Raw genomic sequence first — 24,601 nt, forward strand, 5'->3', positions numbered from 1 at the left:
AGACTAAACAGAAAATGGGTAGAAATTATACATAAATTCAAAGAAAAAATAAACAGTAAGAAGTAACTAGTTGATGTTTACATAATGTCCTCTTACTAATAGTTATTTCAGAAATAAAAGTGGAACAGATAAATTGGGAATTCCAACAAAAACTTAGTAACATTGTTGTCAATCCTATACACGTAAACATACACGCAGTTATCCATATCTTCATTTATGTTAAGATTAAACATACCAAAGCAGGCCAAAATCATTCTGAACAAAGAATAACAGAATTGCTGGATTTTATATCATGATGCTCCGGGATCAGCACTGGGTACTATAGTGTCCTTTTTTCTTTTTAAATTTTATCCAAAGATAGGATAAGCAAAACAGAAAATGGGCAGAACCAATACATATTTTTAAAGAAAAAAAAAACAGTAAGAAATCATTAGCTGATGATTACAGATTGTCCTCTTACAAATAGTTATTCAAGATACTAAAGTGGAGCATATAAAGTGGGGATTCAAATAGTGAGACTGAAACCAATTCTGTTCAACTACCCAACAAAAACTTAGAAATATGGTTATCAATATTATACACTTAAACAAACATACATGCAGTTGTCCATTTTTTTCAATTATTTTGAGATTGAGTAAACCCAAGCAGGCTAATATCACTCTGAACGAAGAATAATACTATTGCTGGGTGTCACATTATGACACTCCAGGATCAGCACTGGGTACATTAATGTCTCTTTTTCTTCAAAGTATTTGTTCATTTCATCATGTGTCATAAGATCAGTTGTCATAAACTGTTAATAGAGTCTACGCATGCATGAGCCTTAACATGTATTTCTATACTTTCTGTATTAGAGGGAGAAACAAAACAAAGCAAGACAAAACAAAGCTTATTCCTATAAACACATGAAACACAAAAGACATATAAGACTGTTGTACAAGGAGTTCTACCATAGTTCTTGTGTTGTCTATTGTTATCTTCAATAGAATTGGCTATATCATCAAATATTGTATAATTGAATACATCAGTATATAACAGTATTAATAAAAACACAATGTAGTATTTAGTATAAAACTTTATGTAGTATTTAGTATAGAACTTCAAAAACTGGCAGTAATCAAACCAGACTGTGTATTGCAGTCTTGTCATCTTCAGTGTAGTTGCCTATACTCTCAGACTTGATACTATCAATCATATCAGCTTTGAATAAAATCTGTTGATACCAAACAGCAATCAAATCAGATTTAAATAAGATCAATCATAATAAAACATTATAAGTCATACACAGCTCCAGATTAAGTTAATAGGAAATTAAAGATGATTATTATTTGGACAAATTACTGTTTGAGATAAAAGCACCAAAATATCATAAAGAACTGACAAATACCAGGGATAATCATATTTAGCGTGAGATTCTAGTATCAGACTTAATAATTGATAGAACAGGTAAGGAGAGACCAGCAGGCAAGACAAGAATAGCCCAGGAAGCCTGCTGATCTGAGTGAAATCGTCATAGCGGCTGTCAGTGAATAACTGTTTACAGTGAGCTTCTTCATTCTGGGGATCTCCCCAGGTTGTCGGGAGCTTGTATGTGCAGAGGTCTCTGATGTGAACCTTAGGTTTAACATGCTTGCCATCTCCCTCCAGCTAGCAAGATTTGCACTATGCCATTGTCCTAACAATTAATAATTATCTCCATTGCTTAATAATCGTGCAGAGCAAAATGACCTGATGTATAAGCACCTAGTTTACAACTGTCCAAAACTTAATTAGAAACTTCAAGTAGCTTAATATATACTAATTATCTATTACAATTACTCAACCCTAAACAGGGCACTAGTGGTGCATTAAATTTGTTCATTATTGGATGAAATCTAGTTGCATATTTATCAGATGAAAGAAGCTTAAAGTGCAATTTTTGGAAGACATTTTACATCATTTAATGTAAAATGTTTTTCATCCCCTACTTATAAAAGTATCTTTCTAAGTGAAACTTGCCTACAAAAAACCAAACCCAAACAAAACCAGAAAATGATTTATTAGGGGGATAAAAGCAGATAATGAAAGAGTTAATTTTTGAAATCTCATGAGCATGGAATCCTGGCTGCTGCTATCCACAGGTTTCTTCAGTGCCTCCTTGAATTCTCTGTTCTGGAGGCTGCAGATCCGGGGGTCCAGCATGGGATGAGCACTGTTTAGCAGACTGAGACCGCCTTGTTCATGACCCTGGAGTGGGTAGAGCTGGGCTTCAGGTACATGAAGATCAGGACCACCACCAGTATGTGGGAGCCGCAGGTGGAGAAGGCTTTGTATCTTCCCTCAACCAAGTGCATCCTCAGGATGGCAGAGACAATGAGCATTTGGGGAACCAACATAAGCAGACAGAGGCAATGAATGTGATCCTGGCCCAGGTCAAAACCTGCAGCAGTTTGGAGTGAGTGTCTGAACATGTGAACCTGAGAAGAACCTGAGAAGTAATCCCAGTAGAAATGATTGATGACATTGAAGTGACAGTAGCAGAGGTGGAAGGTCAGGGTGGTGTGGAACAGTGCCAGGAAGAAGCAGTAGCTGCGAGGCACAGCTATGAGCTGAGTGCAGAAGTCCGGGGACCATGTAGAGCAGAGGGCTGCAAATGGCCACATACCTGGTTTAGGCCATGGAGGCCAGGAGCAAGCACGCTGACATCATGCAGGTCAGAAGGCAGCCCAGCTGAACAGCACAGGCATGGAAAGATGGGTAGAGGAAACTTCTCAGCATTTTGTGTGTGCTTATCAAAGTGGCAGAAATCCACAAAAGCCAGGTTGCTCAGGAAGAAGTACATGGGAGTGTTGAGTCTTGAAACTGCTCTGGTGACCAGAATCAAACCCAAGTTTCCCATGACTGCGAAAATGCAGATGGATAAGAAGACCAGGAAGAGGGATATATTCAACACCTCCTGGTCTGTGAGACCAGAAAGAATGAAGTCTGTCACCTGTGTGCAGTTCAACTCTGTGTCAGCTCTATGTCCTCAGGACATCAGTGTGGCTGAGTACAGGAGACTGATTTACATACAAGGTCTGTATTTGTGACATTATTCAGACAATCTGTGACTGTATCTTGTACTGCTAGTTAAACTCTTTTTGTTTGTGTGTTTTATTTTCCCCTCCTATAAAGATGACAATCGCACTGGATTTGGGAATGGATGGATGGTGGAAAGATATATTTGTAAGAAAAGTGCTTTATTTTCCCTATATTCCATTCTGAGACACATAAATATAGACTGTGAAATACATCATATCATCTTGGTGTAGGAGCAAAGGATTTACATGCTATTTAGAAGGAGAGGTTGCCTTGCCTCAGCTGTGCATTTGCAGAAGAGGTGTTGTTATTTACAACACAAACTACAGTGAATCTACTGCAATAATGTGGCTAGTACAGATGCAAACAAACTGCTTATTGTCCCAAGGGTACCAGGTGTACAATGTTGTACTTTTTATTTTGCATGAGTGATTTGTTACATATAGCAGTCTGGATCACAATATAATCATAGTCGTATGTGAATACTTCAAACTAACTATATGGAAGGCACAATATCATGTTTATATCAAAAGCTTAATGGAAAATCCTATGTTTATGCCCATTTTACAAGTTATAAAGGGAAGAGTAAACTAGAAACATCCAAACATCAGATATGTTTTGTATAAGTTTGGCTTTATAGCCATATACTTTCTACTAAAGAGCTTGCAGGTCTTGACTGTACACAATATGATACATCATATTTCTTCTTTTGGTAGATACCTTCTTTCTATCCAAATTTTCAAATATAACACCATTGTATATCAAATTATATTGAAATTGTAATCAGAATAAAAATTATGCTTGTTTTCTAAGAGTTATGGAAATTTGTTTACCTATTAACTTACAAGTCACTTTGTAAATTCATACTTTGTAAATTAATTCTGGTTTCTCTGCTCTCCTTTAATTTGTGTATCTTTAGGTTTTATTAATCATACTAATTTTTATAATTGAATTAGCAAATGTCCTAATAATGCCAGTAATCCCTATTGCCTTGCTTCTTTCCCTTACACCCTTATTCTCTGTCCTTTTTACATCTAAAAATTGAAACAGAAATCTTATTAAAATGTGCAAATTTCTTTGTACATGCTAAAATTATTCTTCAAGGAAATCTACAGCTGAGTTCAATTTCGTCATGTGTCTTCTTTTTTTTTTTTAATTTAAGAGGAAAAAGAGAAAAACACAAAACAAACCAAAGCGGCGTAAGGGTACACGCAATACAGAACTACAAAACAAAACAAAACAAAACAAAACAAAAAAACATAACAGTAAGAAATCACCTGCTAGTAGATTACACACTATCTTCTTGAAAATAGTTCCTCAAATCACAGTATCAAAGAACACAAGGTGGACATTCAAACAGGGAGACTGCAAACAGCTGTGTTCAATGTTCCAAAAACATTGATAAAGTCAGCTATTTAACACCCCCAAACACACTTGCTGTTATATCCGTTAGAGCTCTTTTTCTTTTTTTTTTCTTCCCTCTCTTTTTTACAAACAAAATTTACACATCTTGGATTTTATTACTCCTTAGTGCTTATTACTTTCTTTGGGGGGGGGAAGAATACAGTCAAATATGGCAAAACAAAGCTGTCAGTCAATACCAAGGATAGACATAGCACATGGTGTAGAACAGAGTACAAGTTTATCAACAATGGTTATCAACGTTGTCCCATGTTTCCTTAAAAAGAATTGTCTATCTTATTAGATATTATAAAGTTGGACAAAACAGTAGAGAACAAGACCAATAGAACTTAGGCATTGTAAACATTACAGGACTTCCAAAGAAGACAATAGTCAAACCAGAATGGGTATCTTAGTGAATCTTATTGTCTTCAAAGTAGTTGCCTATTTCTTCAAACTTGATACTATCATATAGAATGGAACAGAGTCTAATCAGTCAAAACAAGATCGTGGGAGAACTACAGGACTTCAAAACAAGTTAATAGGAAATTGAAAAGAGTTACTATTTATATATCCTAATTTTTTGGAATTTTTTCTTTAATTAAGACAAACATAAGAAATGACTAAATAATTTTTTTGAAACAATAAGGGGGAGATTGAGATAAAACAGGACATAACAATATAACAATAGAGGTCACAGCATGACTGTTTCAACAACCTAGTATTTCACCACCTTATAACCTGACTTAATAGTAGTTACCATAGTGTCTTTTTCCTTGAAATATTTGGATAAAACTTCATATACTCTAGCTTCAAATATTTTCATATCAAGAAGCCCAGAATAAAGCCTTTCTAATTAATGAAAGAAAACTTTATAAGGCTTCAAGGCCACCTAATGGGGAATCATGATTACCACATATTTTTATATATTTGAATCATTACTTACATTAGGGAAACTATTCGGTATTCACACATGCGAGATTGATTTATTTCACTAATGAGTATGGTCTCAAGCTGCGCCCATTTATTGATAAATATCTCAATGTGATCCTTCTTTATAGCTGAATAATACTCCATTGTATAGAAATACCACAACTTTTTTTATCCATTCCTCAGTTGATGGGCACTTGGGTTGTTTCCAAGATCTGGCGATTACAAATTGTGCTGCTATAAACATAGGTGCACATATATCACTGTGGTATGATGCTTTCAGTTCTTCTGGGAATATGCCTAGAAGTGGAATAGCTGGAATAAATGGGATTTCCAGTCCCAACTTTTTGAGAAATCTCCAGACAGATCTCCACAAAGGCTGTACCAGTCTACACTCCCACCAGCAGTGCAGGAGAGTTCCTTTTTCCCCACAGCCTCTCCAGCATTTGTTGTCGGTTTTCTTGATCCTGGCCATTCTTTCAGGAGTGAGATGGTATCTCAGTGTCGTTTTAATTTGCATTTCTCTAATGACCAATGATGATGAGCATTTTTTCATGTATTTATTTGCCATTTGCATTTCTTCATCTGAGAATTGCATATTCATCTCAGATGCCCATTTTTGGATTGGATCTTTGAATTTCGGAGGTCTGAGTTTCTTTAATTCTTTATATGTTTTAGACAAGAGACCCTTGTCTGAGAGAGAGTTCACTAAAATCTTCTCCCAGTTTGTGGGTTTTCTTTTTAGTATACTGGATATTTCTTTTGACATGCAGAAACTTTTTAATAAAAAGTGGTCCCATTTATTGATTGTGGGAAGTATTTCCCGTGCGGTTTGAGTCCTGTTCATGAATTCTTTACCTACTCCTATGTCTCCAAGGTTTCTACCCAATTTGTCTTCCAATAGATTTAGTGTTTCTGTTTTAATACTCAGATCTTTGACCCATTTAGATTTTAATTTAGTACATGGTGATAGACATGGGTCTAGCTTTAGTTTTCGGCAAATGGAGAGCCAGTTTTTCCAGCACCATTTATTAAAGAGACTGTCGTTCTTCCAGTGAACCTGCTTGGCTCCTTTATCAAAAATAAGGTGGTTGAGTGTGTTCGTAGTTGTGGTTGTATCTTCTAATCTATTCCACTGATCTTCCGCTCTGTTTTGATTCCAATACCATGTTGATTTTACTACTGTTGCTTTGTAGTATAACTTCAAGTCAGGGATTGTGATGCCTCCTGCTTTGTCTTTGCTGCTTAGAATTGACTTTGCGATTCTAGGTCTCTTCTGGTTCCAGATGAAATTTAGGAGTGATTTCTCTAGATCTATAAGGTATGTTGATGGTATTTCTATTGGGATTGCATTGAATCTGTATAACAGTTTTGGGAGAATGGCCATTTTCACAATGTTTGTTCTTCCTATCCATGAGCAAGGGATGTCTTTCCATTTTCTGAGATCATCTTCAATTTCCTTTTTCAGTGTATTATAATTTTCACTGTATAAGTCTTTCACTTCTTTCGTAAGAGTAATTCCTAAATATTTCATTTTTTTGCTTGCTAGTGTGAATAGTCCAGTTTCTCTTATTTCCCTCTCTGTAATTTTGTTGTTCGTGTATAGGAATGCTATTGATTTCTGAGTATTGATTTGGCATCCAGCCACATTACTGAATTTATTTATTGTATCTAAGAATATTTCAATGGAGTTTAGGGGGTCTTCTATGTAGAGTATCATGTCATCTGCAAACAATGATAATTTAACTTCTTCTTTTCCTATCTTTACCCCTTTTATTTCTCTTTCTTGCCTAATTGCTCTGGCTAGTACTTCCAGTACTATATTAAATAGGAGTGGTGATAAAGGACATCCTTGTCTTGTACCCGACTTTAAAGTAAAGGCTTTCAATTTTTGGCCATTTAGTATGATGCTGGCTGTTGGTTTGTCATAAATGGCCTTTATTATATTGAGGTAAAGACCATTTATTCCAATTTTCTGTAAAGTTCTTATCATGAATAAATGTTGGACCTTATCGAAGGCTTTTTCTGCATCTATAGAGATGATCATGTGATTCTTATTTTTGGCTTTATTGATATGGTGGATTACATTTATTGATTTGCGTATGTTGAACCATCCTTGCATTCCTGGGATGAATCCCACCTGGTCATGGTGTATAATCTTCTTGATGATTTGCTGGATCCTATTTGCCAATATTTTATTGAGGATTTTTGCATCTGTGTTCATTAGGGACATCGGTCTATAGTTCTCTTTTGTAGTTGGGTCTTTCTCAGGTTTTGGTACTAGAGTAATATTTGCTTCCAGGAATGACTTAGGACGGATTGCTTCCCTTTCAATTTCATTGAATAGTTTGAGGAGTGTCGGCATTAGGTCTTCTTTATATTTCTTGTAGAATTCTGCAGTGAATCCATCTGGGCCTGGGCTCTTCTTGGTGGGCAAGGACCCAATTACATTCTCAATTTCATTAGCAGAGATTGGGTTATTCAACAGTTTTATATCCTCTTGATCTAGCTTTGGTACTTCATATGCTTCTAAGAATCTGTCTATTTATTCTGTGTTATCAAACTTTTGAGAGTAGAGGTTTTCAAAATAGGTGTTGATGATCCTCTGTATTTCTATTGGGTCTGTAGTGATTTCTCCTTTTTCATTTCTTATTGCATGAATTTGAGCTTTTTCTTTCCTTTTTTAAATAAGGTTGGCTAGGTGCTTATCGATTTTATTTATTCTTTCAAAGAACCAACTCTTTGATTCGTTGATTCTTTGGATTGTTTTCTTAGTCTCTATTGCATTGATTTCTGCTCTGATTTTTATAATTTCCTCTCTTCTTTTGGCTTTGGGCTTGACTTGCTCTTCTTTTTCTAGCTGTTTGAGGTGTAGCATCAAGTTATTTCTTTGTATTCGTTCTGTTTTCCTGATGTGGGAACTCAGTGCAATAAATTTTCCTCTCAGAACGGCTTTCATTGCATCCCACAGATTCCGGTAAGTTGTATCTGCATTTTCATTTTCTTTTAGGTATTGTTTAATTTCTTCTTTAATTTCTTCTGTGACCCACTGATTACTCAAGAGTGTGTTATTTAGTTTCCATGTGTTTGCGGAATTTTTGCAGTATCCTTTGTCATTAATTTCTAATTTCAGAGCGCTATGATCCGATAATATGCAAGGGATGATTTCAACTCTTTTGCATTTGCTTAAATATGTTCTGTGAGCTAATATATGGTCTATTTTAGAAAATGATCCATGTACTGGTGAGAAGAATGTGTATTCTGATGTTGTTGGGTGGAACATTCTGTATATGTCTATCAAACCCATTTGTTCACAGGTGTGATTCAGTTCTGTTATTTCTTTGCTCATTTTCTGTCTGGTTGATCTGTCCCTTGGTGTCAGTGGTGTATTAAGGTCTCCTGTTACAATTGTGTTACTGATATTTTGAGTTTTCATTTCTGTTAATAATTGTTTTATATAACTGGGTGCTCTGGAGTTTGGTGCGTATATATTTAAGATAGTTATCTCTTCCTCTTGGAGTTTTCCCCTTACGAGTATGTAGTGACCTTCTTTGTCCTTTATGGTCATTGTTGGTTTAAAGTTCACGTTGTCTGCAAACAGAATGGCTACTCCTGCCTTTTTTTGGATTCCTGCTGCATGAAGAATTGTTTTCCATCCTTTGACTTTCAGTCTGTGAGTATCTTTCTGGGTTAGATGGGTTTCCTGTAAACAGCATATGGTTGGATTTTGTTTCTTGATCCATTCTGCTAGTCTGTTTCTTTTGATTGGTGCATTGAGACCATTTACATTAATGGTTATTACTGTTAAATGCTGGTTAATTGTAGGAATGTTATTTCTCTGCTGTTGCATCTTTATCTTTCTGTTCTGTTTAATTATTTGCTTTGCTTAGTGCTTTTTTCCTTTGTGTATCTAAACTGTCTTTCAATATTTTTTGCAGGGTTGGTTTGGTGTTCATGAAGTTCTTCAGCTGTTCTTTGTCATGGAAGTGTCGTATTGCACCATCTATTTTGAATGATAGTTTTGCAGGATATATCAGTCTTGGTTGGAAATCATTTTGCTTTAGGATCTGGAATACTTCACTCCATGCTCTTCTTGACTTTATCGTTTGTGCTGAGAAGTCTGCTGTGATTCTGATAGGTTTTCCTTTATAAGTGATTTGTCTTTTCTCTCTGACAGCTTTTAATAATCTATTCTTGTGTTGGATTTCTGGGATGGTGATTATTATATGTCTGGGTGTAGTTTTATTTTGGTTATGAATGTTTGGAGTTCTATATGTTTCACTGATCCTGATGTCAGTTTCTGATCTCATGCTTGGGAAATTTTCAGCTATTACTTCTCTAAATATCCTCCTGACATCCTTCATGTTGTCTCCCTCTCTTTCATTAATCCCTATCATTCTTATGTTATTCTTCTTTGCATCGTCTTGCAGTTGTTGAATTGTTGTTTCCTGGTTCCTTGTTATTTTCAAAAGATCTTTCCTTTCCTGTTCACTAGCTGCAATCCTGTCTTCAAGGTCTGAAATTCTATCTTCACTTTCATTAAGGTGGTTTTTACAACTTTCAGTGGAGTTTTTTATTTCCTGTATATCTCTGTGCATCTGCATTATGTATTCTGTTTGTTTCTTATATTGCTTGTCTAGGGATTCTATCTTTTTGTTTAGTTCCTCCAATTTTTTATCTGTATTTTCTTTAGATATATTTAGAATCTCTTTCATTTCTTTTATCATTTCTTCTTTTATCTGGGCGATTATTTTGAGTTTGAATTTCTTTAACGCTTCCTTGATTTGCTTGTCGATTTCAGTGGCTATTGTGTCCGATATATGAGGTGGATGGGATATATTTTGTTCTATATACATCGCTCCTAGGGTTTCTTGAGATGGGCTGGAGGTTTGAGGTTGTAATTTGGTCTTTCGTTTTGTCATTTTCCTATATTTCTGTGTTTCAAGTGTTATTTGAAAGCTTCCTCAGGATCTGTTGAAAATCCCGTTCTATGTTTGGAGCTACTGAGACTCTGGCGCCACGCTACCCCAAGCCATTAGGCCTACAGAACCAGTGGCCCTCCTCTGCCTGCTCAGAACTCCGCAGTTCCAGATAAGCTGGGCCTCAGGGATACTGTGCGCCCACCTGCCCCTTGGAAGCTCCACAGTTCTTCAATCGCAGCCGGGTTAGGGTACTCACCACAGGCTGCAGTGCTTCAGGAACCTGTGGACGCTCCCTGGTTGCAGAGATATCCACAGTCCTCCAGACACATGGAGAGGCCTATGCAGGCACCCCAAATCTGCCCAGCTCCTCCTCTGCAGACCAATGGCCAGGCGCGGCAGCTAAACAGGCTGGGCTAGGCTGGTAGTGTGGGCCAGCCCACCTATAGGGAGCTCAGCAGGTCTCCAAATGAAGCCGGAATGGGGAGGCTGATGTGGAAGCCTCAAACCCACCTCTCCCCTTCACTGCACCTGGAAGCCTGAGGGAACTCCAGCAGTCTGGGTGCAGACATCCAGAGTCCTCCAGACACGCAGAGAGTCCAGTGAGGGCACCCCAGATCTGCCCAGCTCCTCCTCTGCAGGCCTATGGCCAGGCGCGGCAGCTAAACAGTCTGGGCTAGGCTGGTAGTGTGGGCCAGCCCACCTATGGGGAGGTCACCAGGTCTCCAAGTGAAGCCGGGAATGGGGAGGCTGATGTGGAAGCCTCAAACCCACCTCTCCCCTTCACTGCACCTGGAAGCCTGAGGGAACTCCAGCAGTCTGGGCGCAGATATCCAGAGTCCTCCAGACACGAAGAGAGGCCAGTGAGGGCACCCCAGATCTGCCCAGCTCCTCCTCTGCAGACCTATGGCCAGGAGCGGCAGCTAAACAGGCTGGGCTAGGCTGGTAGTATGGGCCAGCCCACCTATGGGGAGCTCAGCAGGTCTCCAAATGAAGCCGGGAATGGGGAGGCTGATGTGGAAGCCTCAAACCCACCTCTCTCCTTCACTGCACCTGGAAGCCTGAGGGAACTCCAGCAGTCTGGGCGCAGATATCCAGAGTCCTCCAGACACGCAGAGAGGCCAGTGAGGGCACCCCAGATCTGCCCAGCTCCTCCTCTGCAGACCTATGGCCAGGCGCAGCAGCTAAACAGGCTGGGCTCTTGTCATGTGTCTTCTAAATAAACCAAATTTTTCAGGTACTAACAAGTATTTATTTTATTGAAAAATATAGTTTTCTAATTTTTTCTCAACACATTTATTGAGAAGCACTATGTAATAAATTCAAAGAATTCTCAGTAAAGTGTACACTAGACATCCTAAAAACTGACTGAAGACATTCAGATATAATCATAGCATCACAAAAATGTAAGAAAATAAGTACTTCGGAACCCACAACTTCCAAATCTCCAATGACTATGTCACGAAAATGAAAGTCAATTTGGACCCAAAAACCTAGGAAAAATGAAAGCAAAGAAGTGGAAAGAAAAAACCAGATCCCTTCCCTTAATATTGACTAGTAGAGACAATTCATGCTTATTTTTTAATGGGAATGTGACTTTTTACACCATAGTACAGAATATACTTACAATCTCCGCTCCCTTCATTTGTGTTCCAGTCAACATGATCCATCTCTGCTTCCTGCCATCTTAACTTCCTTTGTCTTTAAGGAAAAATGGATATTAAAAGGGACTTTCCTATCTTTCAAGACATTTTTTAATCCAAGTCTCTTTTATGAAACCCTACTTGCTGTCCCTTCTATTAACTCAGCATCTTCCCTAAGTGTGTTTTGGAAACATTTTGGATATCGTCTCATTTATATTCTCTCACTTAACACATCTGTGCTCACCCTTTCTTCTGATGGACTTTAGATGCCTTATAGTCCTGAGAAGAGCTGTTCTTCATTTGTTAATTACGTTCCTTCTAGCTATTAGGTGCTAGAGAATATAAGAAATACTTTATCAGTGATATTTGAAAGTTTCTCCACTTTCTCTCAAGTAATAGTCCTTTCTGGGTAAAATAACTCTACATAGGCTGTGGTGACCTTCGCTAATGTATGTGCACGAAACCCAGCTAAATCTCAGGTGTGCAAGAGTAGAAAGCAATTTGTTCATGGAATGTAATCTCTGCAGTCAGAAGCTTGGTCATTTTAACGCAGAAGTTTTATGCAATTCAAACTATTCAGGAATATTCATAAATCATTGTGAATATATGTATCAAATGTAAGTAATATGTAGAAAATACTGTTTAACTGAATTTTAGAAAATGTACTCTAAATAGTTTTTACTCTACCCTACAAACTAACCTGCATTTTAATTAAATTCTTAAAACACTATTGTGATGTTTTTACCCATGAACATATAAAGTCCACCATTGAAATAATGTCTTTGAACTTACTCAGGGAAGATGTGCTTTTGTGTTTCTATGGTGGGTGCAGATGGCGGATGGCTCATGGTCCTGTCTGCATCTCTGTCCCATGGGATCTTACTTCAGTCTGAACAAACAAGGTGATGAGAAAAACTAGATTGCATGCTCCTCTAGGAGCCCACGGATATGGGGACATGTTTTGAATCAGTGTCTATGTATCCTTATGTGCATAGTGTGGATTATCACTAAGATTTATCTAGCCTGTAACATAAAAGTGCATATTTGATTTAGGTACATTTGTATCTTAAATCGTTAGTGTCAGTCTTCAGATTTCGTATTGAAGTCCTTAGGAAATACCTTTTAGGAATTTTTACTAACAATTTTTTTGTGATATGTTGATAGAATGTCAAGTTCTTGGGCCATGTGCTTACCTGCCAGTCAGACTGAGGTCAAGGACATGTAAGAAATATTTGGTCAACGTTTTATGTAGGTATGGGGGAGCATTTATGCATGATATTATGGTCATCAAATTAAATTCTGTTCTTTAGTTTTATACTTTAAAACTTTTTAACAGTGAACATGGACTGTAATACAGTGATGAAGGTGATAAGAAGAATCATGCTTTTTGCTCTCACATATGAACACAATATGTACTTGGAAAGTAGAATAAATGCATAGAAGTTGCCTCAAGATATAATTATACTAATGGTAAAAATACAGATTTCATTGGTGGGGACTCTATAGTCCAGGTATTAGATGACACTTTTTTGTACAGTTTTTTCTCAAGTTAGATAGAGATGGGCTATCAACCCCCTGGTACTGCATGCCATCTTTGTTTTTGCTTAGTGATAAAATGCCATGCCTTGTGATCTAGTAATGAGATGCTGCATCTGTATGTGTGGCACAACATATAAACATGTTCATGTGCTCAAATAACACATACACAGACACATACACACACAGAGAAAAATTAGGAGCATTAGTGATGAAGGTGATCCTGAAGGAGATGTTTTGTACTAATGAATATAAAACTAGTCATTTATCAAGAAAGAAAGACACTGTGTGTAGAAATGGCATTTATTACTGTAAATGTTTGTATTTCATTCTTGAATAAAATACGTTGGTGGCACATGTTAAAGGGTTGCTTTGCAAATTTCTACATTCACAGCCTATGGCATTCACAGCCTATAGCATTCACTAATGAATTCTAATCTCCCCTTTATCCAGCCTCCTCCAACCTTCTCCTCAACCTCTAGTACCACTGATTGTATGATTTTCTTATAGGTAGCTGAGTCAGAAACACTATAGGCAGTGACAGAGGGTTAAGTCCTCAAAGGAGCCAGTGCAAAATCCCAGATACCTTGCAACTGGGAGGAGATACACACTTCCTGCTTTGGGCCAGGTCTCAAGACAAAAGAGCACACAAATGCATCCATATCCTAATGACTGATATTTTAAATAGTTTGCAATCACCTTGCAGAAGGCAGAAGTCACCATCTTAAACCCCTAGGTAAGAGTCACTGCTCTTTAAGAATGCCCACTTGATAGGTGACTCCCTTCCCCTTTTGTCCCCAATTTAATTAGTTTTACCTAAAGTGTTAACCTTATGGGTTAACCATAGTTTTGTCTCACCTCATGCCCCTCTGCCTAGAAAATTCTCAGTTTCCCCACCATAAACCTGTCTCACCTCATGATTGTAGTCTATAAACTCCCTAGAAAACACAGAGTCCTTGGCATCTAGGTCAGGACCCCTTCTGTTTATCTATGTGTCTGCCTGTCTGTCCCTCTCTGTCTCTGTCTCTCTCTCTCATACAAATGCTTTCATTTCTCAATAAATATTTTCTGTTTTTAATCTGTGCTGTTCCTCAAATGCATTCTTTGATTTTAAAAAACACAAACTCATACCAGACACAATAGGTTAAAAGTTTCAGTCCCCTATATCAGTTTGACTTTAAGTTTGGTGTATGAAATAGAGTTTGAAGTACTTTAAGTATCTGCCTTGTTCCAATTCAGACTCAGGCTTAGCCCAGCAACAATTAAGATGACCAACATATATGATCAACTCAGGTGATCTGAAATAAATGAATACATAAAAAAATGGTACAGCAAACAATGATAATTTAACTTCTTTTTTCCCTATCTTTACCCCTTTTATTCTCTTTCTTGCCTAATTGCTCTGGCTAGTACTTCCAGTACTATATTAAATAGGAGTGGTGATAAAGGACATCCTTGTCTTGTGCCCGATTTTAAAGTAACGGCTTTCAATTTTTGGCCATTTAGTATGATGCTGGCTGTTGGTTTGTCATAAATGGCCTTTATTATATTGAGGTAAAGACCATCTATTCCAATTTTCTGCAAAGTTCTTATCATGAATAAATGTTGGACCTTATCGAAGGCTTTTTCTGCATCTATAGAAATGATCATGTGATTCTTATTTTTGGCTTTATTGATATGGTGGATTACATTTATTGATTTGCGCATGTTGAACCATCCTTGCATTCCTGGGATGAATCCCACTTGGTGATGGTGTATAATCTTCTTGATGATTTGCTGGATCCTATTTACCAATATTTTATTGAGGATGTTTGCATCTGTGTTCATTAGGGAGATCGGTCTATAGTTCTCTTTTTTAGTTGGGTCTTGCTCAGGTTTTGGTACTAGAGTGATATTTGCTTTCAGGAATGACTTAGGAAGGATTGCTTCCATTTCAATTTCATTGAATAGTTTGAGGAGTGTCGGCATTAGGTCTTCTTTGTATTCTTGTAGAATTCGGCAGTGAATCCATCTGGGCCTGGGCTCTTCTTGGTGGGTAAGGACCCAATTACATTCTCAATTTCATTAACAGAGATTGGGTTATTCAACAGTTTTACATCCTCTTGATCTAGCTTTGGTACTTCATATGGTTCTAAGAATCTGTCTATTTCTTCTGTGTTATGAAACTTTTGAGAGTAGAGGTTTTCGAAATAGGTGTTGATGATCTTCTGTATTTCTATTGGGTCTGTAGTGATTTCTCCTTTTTCATTTCTTATTGCATGAATTTGAGCTTTTTCTTTCCTTTTTTAATAAGGTTGGCTAGGGGCTTATCGATTTTATTTATTCTTTCAAAGAACCAACTCTTTGATTCATTGATTCTTTGGATTGTTTTCTTAGTCTCTATTGCATTGATTTCTGCTCTGATTTTTATAATTTCCTCTCTTCTTTTGGCTTTGGGCTTGACTTGCTCTTCTTTTTCTAGCTGTTTGAGGTGTAGCATCAAGTTATTTATTTGTATTCGTTCTGTTTTCCTGATGTGGGAACTCAGTGCAATAAATTATCCTCTAAAGATGGCTTTCCTTGCATCCCACAGATGCCGGTAAGTTGTATCTGCATTTTCACTTTCTTTTAGGTATTGTTTAATTTCTTCTGTGACCCACTGATTACTCAAGAGTGTGTTATTCAGTATCCATGTGTTTGCGGGATTTTTGCTGTATCTTTTATCATTAATTTCTAATTTCAGAGCGCTGTGATCCGATAACACGCAAGGGATGATTTCAACTCTTTTGCATTTGTTTAAATATGTTCTGTGAGCTAATATATGGTCTATTTTAGAAAATGATCCATGTACTGCTGAGAAGAATGTGTATTGTGATGTTGTTGGGTGGAACATTCTGTATATGTCTATCAAGTCCATTTGTTTACAGGTGTGATTCAGCTCTGTTATTTCTTTGCTCATTTTCTGTCTGGTTGATCTGTCCCTTGGTGTCAATGGCATATTAAGGTCTCCTCTTACAATTGTGTTACTGATAATTTGAGTTTTCATTTCTGTTAATGATTGTTTTATATAACTGGGTGCTCTGGAGTTTGGATTATCATTGTTTGCAGATGACATGATACTCTACATAGAAGACCCCCTAAACTCCATTGAAAGACTCTTAGATACAATAAATAAATTCAGTAATGTGGCTGGATTCAAAATCAATACTCAGAAATCAATAGCATTCCTATACACGAACAACAAAATCACAGAGAGGGAAATAAGAGAAACTGGACTATTCACATTAGCAAGCAAAAAAATGAAATATTTAGGAATTACTCTTACGAAAGAAGTGAAAGACTTATACAGTGAATATTATAATACACTGAAAAAGGAAATTGAAGATGATCTCAGAAAATGGAAAGACATCCCTTGCTCATGGATAGGAAGAACAAACATTGTGAAGATGGCCATTCTCCCAAAACTGTTATACAGATTCAATGCAATCCCAATAGAAATACCATCAACATACCTTATAGATCTAGAGAAATCACTCCTAAATTTCATCTGGAACCAGAAGAGACCTAGAATCGCAAAGTCAATTCTAAGCAGCAAAGACAAAGCAGGAGGCATCACAATCCCTGACTTGAAGTTATACTACAAAGCAACAGTAGTAAAATCAACATGGTATTGGAATCAAAACAGAGCCGAAGATCAATGGAGTAGATTAGAAGATACAACCACAACTACGAACACACTCAACCACCTTATTTTTGATAAAGGAGCCAAGCAGGTTCACTGGAAGAACGACAGTCTCTTTAATAAATGTTGCTGGAAAAACTGGCTCTCCATTTGCCGAAAACTAAAGCTAGACCCATGTTTATCACCATGTACTAAATTAAAATCTAAATGGGTCAAAGATCTGAATATTAAAACAGAAACACTAAATCTATTGGAAGACAAATTGGGTAGAAACCTTGGAGACGTAAGAGTAGGTAGAGAATTCATGAACAGGACTCAAACCGCACAGGAAATACTTCCCAGAATCAATAACTGGGACCACTTCTTATTAAAAAGTTTCTGCATGTCAAAAGAAATCTCCAGCATAGTGAAAAGAAAACTCACAAACTGGGAAAAGGTTTTAGTGAACTCTCTCTCAGACAAGGGTCCCTTGTCTAAAACATATAAAGAATTAAAAAAAACTCAGACCTCCGAAATTCAAAGATCCAATCCAAAAATGGGCATCTGAGATGAATACACAATTCTCAGATGAAGAAATGCAAATGGAAAATAAATACATTAAAAAATGCTCATCATCATTGGTCATTAGAGAAATGCAAATTAAAACGACACTGAGATACCATCTCACTCCTGAAAGAATGGCCAGGATCAAGAAAACCAACAACAAATGCTGGAGAGGCTGTAGGGAAAAAGGAACTCTCCTACACTGTTGGTGGGACTGTAGACTCGTACAGCCTTTGTGGAGGTCTGTCTGGAGATTTCTCAACAAGTTGGGATTGGAAATCCAATTTATTCCAGGTATTCCACTTCTAGACATCTTCCCAGAAGAACTGAAAGCATCATACCACAGTGATATATGTGCACTTATGTTTATAGCAGCACAATTTGTAATCACCAGATCTTGGAAACAACCCAAGTGTTCATCAACTGAGGAATGGATAAAAAAGTTGTGGTATTTCTATACAATGGAGTATTATTCAGCTATAAAGAAGGATCACATTGAGATATTTATCAATAAATGGGCGCAGCTTGAGATCATCCTCATAAGTGAAATAAATCAATCTCGCATGTGTGAATACCGAATAGTTTCCCTAATGTAAGTAATGATTCAAATATATAAAAATATGTGGTAATCATGATTCCCCATTATGTGGCCTTGAAGCCTTATAAAGTTTCCACTTTTTAATTAGAAAGGCTTTATTCTGGGCTTCTTGATATGGAAATATTTGAAGCTATAGTATATGAAGTTTTATCTAAATATTTCAAGGAAAAAGACAGACACTATGGTAACTACTATTAAGTCGGGTTATTTGGTGGTGAAGCACTAGGTTGCTGAAACAGTCATGCTTTGACCTCTATTGTTATATTGTTATGTCCTGCTTTATCTCAATCTCTCCCTTATTCTTTAAAAAAATTATTTAGTTATTTCTTATGTTTGTTTTAATTAACGGGATAAATTTAAAAATTTAGGATATATAATAGTAACTTTTTGATTTCCTATTAACTTGTTTTGAAGTCCTGTAATACTCCCACGATCTTGTTTTGACTGATTAGACTCTGTTCCATTCTGTGTGATAGTATCAAGTTTGAGGGTATAGCCAACTACTTTGAAGGCAATAAGATTCACTAAGATGCACATTCTGGTTTGACTATTGTCTCCTTTGGAAGTCCTGTAATGTTTACAATGCCTAAGTTTTATTGGTCTTGTTCTCTACTGTTTTGTCCAACTTTATAATATCTAATGAGATAGACAATTCTTTTTAAGGAAACAAGAGACAACGTTGATAACCATTGTTGATAACCTGGTACTCTGTTCTACATCATGTGCTATGTCTATCCTTGGTTTTGACTGACAGCTTTGTTTTGCCATATTTGACTTTATTCTCTCCCCCCCCCAAAAGTAATAAGAACTAAGGAGTAATAAAATCCAAAATGTGTAAATTTTGTTGTAAAAAAGAGAGGGAAAAAAAAGAGCTCTAACGGATATAACAGCAAGTGTGTTTAGGGGTGTTAAATAGCTGACTACATTAATGTTTTTGGATCATTGAACACAGCTGTTTGCAGTCTCTCTGTTTGAATGTCCACTTTGTATTCTTTGATACTGTGATTTGAGCAACTATTTCCAAGATGATAATATGTAATCTATTAACAGGTGATTTCTGACTGTTATGTGTTTTTTTTTTTGTAGTTCTTTATTACGTGTACCCTTACACTGCTTTGTTTTGTTTTGTGTTTTTCTCTTTTTCCTCTTAAATAAAATTTAAAAAAATGATACAGAAGAACAGTGGACTATTATTTTGTCATAAGGAAAAACAGAATCTTGTTTTTTATAACAGAAGTTTAACTGGGAGAGTATATGTTTGCACTTATTTAGTATATTATGAATTGCAAATTAAGTGATCAAAATAAATCATGGAGTATGTTTTACAGAGATCCAGAAGCAACATATATGTGTTGTTTCAATTTATTTAGGGAGCTCACAAACTTTATGCAGTGGATATGAATATATAACACTTGGTGCTCTTACTAAAAACTACATATTTTTATATGTAATGTGGTAAAAACCACTACCAGGGTCCTTAAGTGACCTATTGCTTAGTGAACCCTACAACATCCACTTTTCATCTGTTGGATCTCTGCAGAGCTTATAAGACATTATGCTTATGATAAAACTATACTTAAGCCACTACCAGTGGAAAGCTTGGCACCTCAGATACAAATATTTAGATAATTAATGATTTTTAGGGAACATTAGGCAATATGAACACTTCAGTGTTTTCCATTGATTAATGAGCAAATGAATAGCCTAATGATGCATCATCATGTTGTTTTCTTATAGTGGATTTATGTATTCCAATTGGAATTCCCTGTGCATGCAAACTGGAAGGAAAGCTGCAATTAGGGCTAAAGAAGCAGGAAGTGGTTAGTTTTCCTGCTTTGGTCTTCCTTCACATTAGACCACCACAATAACTCTACAGTAATTTATACTAGGGCAAGAACCTTCATTCCCATCTTTGTATTTTAGAAAAAGGGCAAAGTCTGTCTCTTACTATTTCCTGCTGAAAGAGGGTTCCATATTGAGGTTTAGGAAGGTTGACAAGATGACAGTTGAAGCCCATGTAGAAGATGGTACCAGGTATTTTAACAGGAAAAATTTATAATTGTTGAATGCTCACATTCTAGATTGGAAAAACAAAGAGAGAAGGTGGTATGATGAGGCAGCCCACTGTCATAATTAAAGGATGCAGGAGAGGTATAAGGAAAGGTGCCCTTGATCTAAATGTATCATTCCATCAGGGATATACTAAGGTAGAATCTGAAAACTGTGTGGCATTGGGAGGGGAGAGTTATGAGAGGTAATTATTCCCCTATCCGAAAGGGTAGATGGTCAAAGTGTAGGTAGAACTTATATTTCCTCCATACGTTGAGCTGGAAAGAGCAAGAAGCACAAGAAACATAATGTCTGACAGTTGAATCATGTTTGGGAAATTATAGAGTGGCAGTGGGGAGGGCTGTAGCTGTGTCACTGTGACACAAGATCTTAGACCTACAAGAGTGTCATGTTTAACTAAACAGGTAAGGCTGGAGAGAACCAAGATAAATCCAGTGAAAGACTTAACTAATAGAATAGAATGAAAGGGATCGGGAACCAAAAAGGTAAGCAAAACATGACCTGGCCTGAAATTGTGGGTGTGGGGCCTTGGTGAGATGGAGACAGAGGACAGGAGATGAGAAGACCACTCAGGATGTTTGGAGTCAGGGGAGTTAGAGTTACGAGGGTGTTGCTTAGCTTGAGTGACGTGGAACCAGGATGGCAGTGGAGCAACCTTGACTATTGTTGAAGTTCTGAGGAAGTCCAGGTAGAGTCTACGCTACTTTAATTGCAGTCTTGTTGAGATACCTGAGAAATACAGGCTAGACCATTATCTGACTGGATGTTCTGAAATAGACCACACTTTGGAATGATTTTTTTAATGGGACTTTAGCAACTATATTATCAGTCTCCCTGTTTATGGGAGAGGCTTTTAACTATCCTGAAAAAGTACAAATAAATATGAGAAGATATTTGAGAGTTCTGTGGCAGGGAATGTGTGTAAAACCTACCTGCCAGGCCAGGAGTGTGCCTTTGAAATTGATGAATAGGAAAGGAAGGGGGTGATATCTGTCTGTGAGGAGAGGTTCTAATATAGAGATGACAAGTGTCAGTTGTTGAGGCCTGAGAGTGTCTGGGTCAGTCTACATAAACGCAAAGGTATCCTGACAATCAGAGTATATGGAGAATGGTAAAAAAGGCATCTTTAATGTGTAGGATTATGAAGTGAGTAGTGGAGGGAAGGATATGAGAGAATATAGTAAAAGGCTTAAGGACCATTGGGTGAATTGGAGTAACTACATCATTGATTATCCTAATATTTTGTATCAGACTATAGAACCCATTAGTTTAAGGATGAGTTCAAGAAAACCATTGCCTAAAAGATGCTTGATTGTAGGTTTAAGTCCCCATAAATGTTTGGGAGCTATAGGATATTAGGGAATGTAAGGAAAAATTGCTGGAACCCTGAGACAAATTAATACAGGCATGACATGGGTACCATAGGTTGAGTTGCAGGTATCTTAAAATATGGGATGTTCCAGAGAAGAAGGGATGGTTTCACATTACATTGTGAGTGTATTTGGAAGACTAGAGCTGTGGGGAGGGAGAAGGTAATGAGAAGTTAAGGTTTTGACAGGGATTCCTACACAAAGGGTGCATGGGACATGTTGGAATTACTAGAAAGCTATGAGTAAAGAAGACAATCTGGAACCTGCATGGCATAGGCCCTGTCTGGAGGGACTGTGTAGGTTGGCCATCAACACCTACCTCGAGACTGAGGACTTAATGCAGTGGTCTGAAAACTCAGGAAGAACATTATACATGGCCTTTATGTTCACAAGTACCCAGAATTTCTTACCTGAGACCTCCACTAGGACATGGGGCTCTGAGAAGTATATCTGAATGCGGGGCTGTTGGGCCTGAGCCCCAACAATCTTCAGCAGCAAGCCCAAGTAGATCAGTCAGCAATGAATGCAGAGGTGATGAGATCTCCTGTGAGGGCAAGGATTTAGAGGATGTCACTACTAAAAGATCAGATTGTTATTTTCCCTTTGATTTTGATCTCTGTTGTTGAAAACATGAAAAGCCATTTTAATAAGGTCTCCCTGTGCAGTTTGAGAGCCAAATTTAGTCTTTTGTCTTGGGATCTAGCCCACAGCAGAATGTATCTGTCTCCCCCATCTTCACGAGTCATCTGATCCACTATGCTGGCTAATTTGATGCCCATGAGGAGTAAAGGACAACGCCTGATCTGGCTTCTTCAGGCTGAAGCAGGTTGACATTGTTGAATGGCAGTCAGGGATACTCTGCAGAGCTTTTAATTAGTGGCCCTCAGTAAACAACAAACATTTTAATCTTGAGGCATCTTGCAGCCCCAGGAATTGAGGGACTGTCCTGTGTTGTTTGAATTTTTGAAACATGAGCTGTGTTTGGTAGCTGGACCAAAGCATTTGTGTCCCTTGTCATCTTCCCTGCTTTGTTTAAATGAGTATGTGCACAGCACGAAGGCTGTTATTTTATGTTGTCTTGTTCCCATACAGTGATGTGGATGAAGTAGACATACTAGGTACATGGATGTCGCAGATGCTCACACATGTGCTGAGTTATTACACAAATAATCTTGACAGGTTTCTTCATGTATTAATGACATACCTTTCCCTGTTGTTTATTTTTTGAGGGTTCTGTTTGGTGCACATAACACAAATCTTTTGATGAGGACCACCTGGTGTTCTGATGACAGTTACCAGGCACTGAGCCTTTATTGTCTATGTCTGACCTTGTTGTCTTGTGTGTTACCTCACCAAATCCTTCCATGAGCTCTCTGAGCTTGGTGCCACGTTGGTCCCATTGTACAAATGAGGAAAATTAGCTACATACCAAAATCAAAACAAAACAGAACAACAAAAACCTGAAAGGTGAGAAAAAGGATAGAAGAGACAAGTGGATGGAGATGAAGCCTGCCAGCTGCCCCCTGGTTTTAGGGCTGTGCTAATATCTAGGCTTCTTCATGAGCCTGTATCATTCTAGGTTGTTTTTATTAAACACTGTGAAGTAGAAAATAGTCAATTTTACTGACGCAATGAGGGCACAGATACCCCGGCTGCATTCTAATGAGTTCCCTAGGAAATGGATCTCATTACGTTAGTGTGTCTGATCTTTTTAACTATTGTTCTTTCTCCAAAGTAGCTGTTAGTAGGGAATTGAATTTCCAAGAAAAGTAGAACTTCCTGTTATATGTAGTCATTAAGGTTCTTTGAACACATTATTTTATTTATTCCTTAAAATCCTTAGATATGGCTTCAACCATTGTTTGCATTTGAAGCACTCAGAAAGTATCCCTGGTCACATTGTGTGAAAGCCGAGAAACTTAGGTGTGGCCTGAATACTATGAGGAATCTCAGCCCAAGATTTCTCTTTTCCTTCTTATTGTCTTATGTCTATAGGTGAGTGGGTGATTCAGGGACAGAGTGCTGGTGTTGAAAATGGATAAAAGGAAAATGAACTCTACTGTGACTGAGTTTTTATTCCTAGGACTTTCATCCGAGCCTGAGGCCGAGCTCATTGTTTTTGTTCTCTTCCTATTACTCTATTTATTAACAGTGACTGGGAACAGTATTTCATAAATAGTTAATGAACAGTGGGAACATTATCACCATCACTGTTATCTGCATAGAGCCTCACCTGCAAACCCCCATGTACTTCTCCCTCACTAACTTGTCCTTTCTGGACATTTGCTAACCGTATACCAACATCTCGCAAATTCTGTCCAACATGGTGGGGGGAAGAAGACTGTTCCCTTCTCCAACTGCGCTGCCCGGATGTACTTCTTGTTAGACTTCAGAATGACAGAATGTGTGCTTCTGGTGTCATGGCTTATGACGTAGCCATCTGCCATCCACTACACTACACTGTCATTATGGACCAAAACATCTGTGGCCAACTGGCAGCCATATCCTGGTGCAGTAGCTTCCTGAGCTTCATTGTCATAAAGGCCTTCACCTTGTCCTTGCCCTACTGTGGGCCATGTCTTTTGTGAGGTATCCACAGTCCTGAGGCTGGCTTGCTCTGACACATCGCTTATAGAGCTGGTTGTTCTTATCTTCAGCATCACCACCGTCTTGGTCCCTTTCTTCCTCATTGTTGTTTCCTAAGCCCAGATTCTTCTGTCTGTCCTGAGGATGCACTCAGCCTCTGGGAGGCACAAGGCACTGTCTGCATGCATCTCCCACCTGACAGTGGTGGTCTTGTTCTATGGCACAGCCATCTTCATGTACATGAGACCACAGTTCAAGTCTTCCTGGGCCGGGGGCAAGGTCATCAT

The 24,601-nt window shown here is 37.8% G+C and overlaps 1 pseudogene; it reads right to left on the reverse strand.

The window, feature by feature from the left end:
• Nucleotides 1–1,998: 1,998 nt before the first annotated feature.
• Nucleotides 1,999–24,175, reverse strand: LOC100714883 (olfactory receptor 8U9-like; annotated as a pseudogene).
• Nucleotides 24,176–24,601: the final 426 nt, after the last annotated feature.

Source organism: Cavia porcellus, unplaced genomic scaffold (genome assembly GCF_034190915.1).
Source record: "Cavia porcellus strain 051 isolate PalLab524CR breed Dunkin Hartley unplaced genomic scaffold, mCavPor4.1 scaffold_136, whole genome shotgun sequence".
Taxonomy (NCBI): Eukaryota; Metazoa; Chordata; class Mammalia; order Rodentia; family Caviidae; genus Cavia; species Cavia porcellus.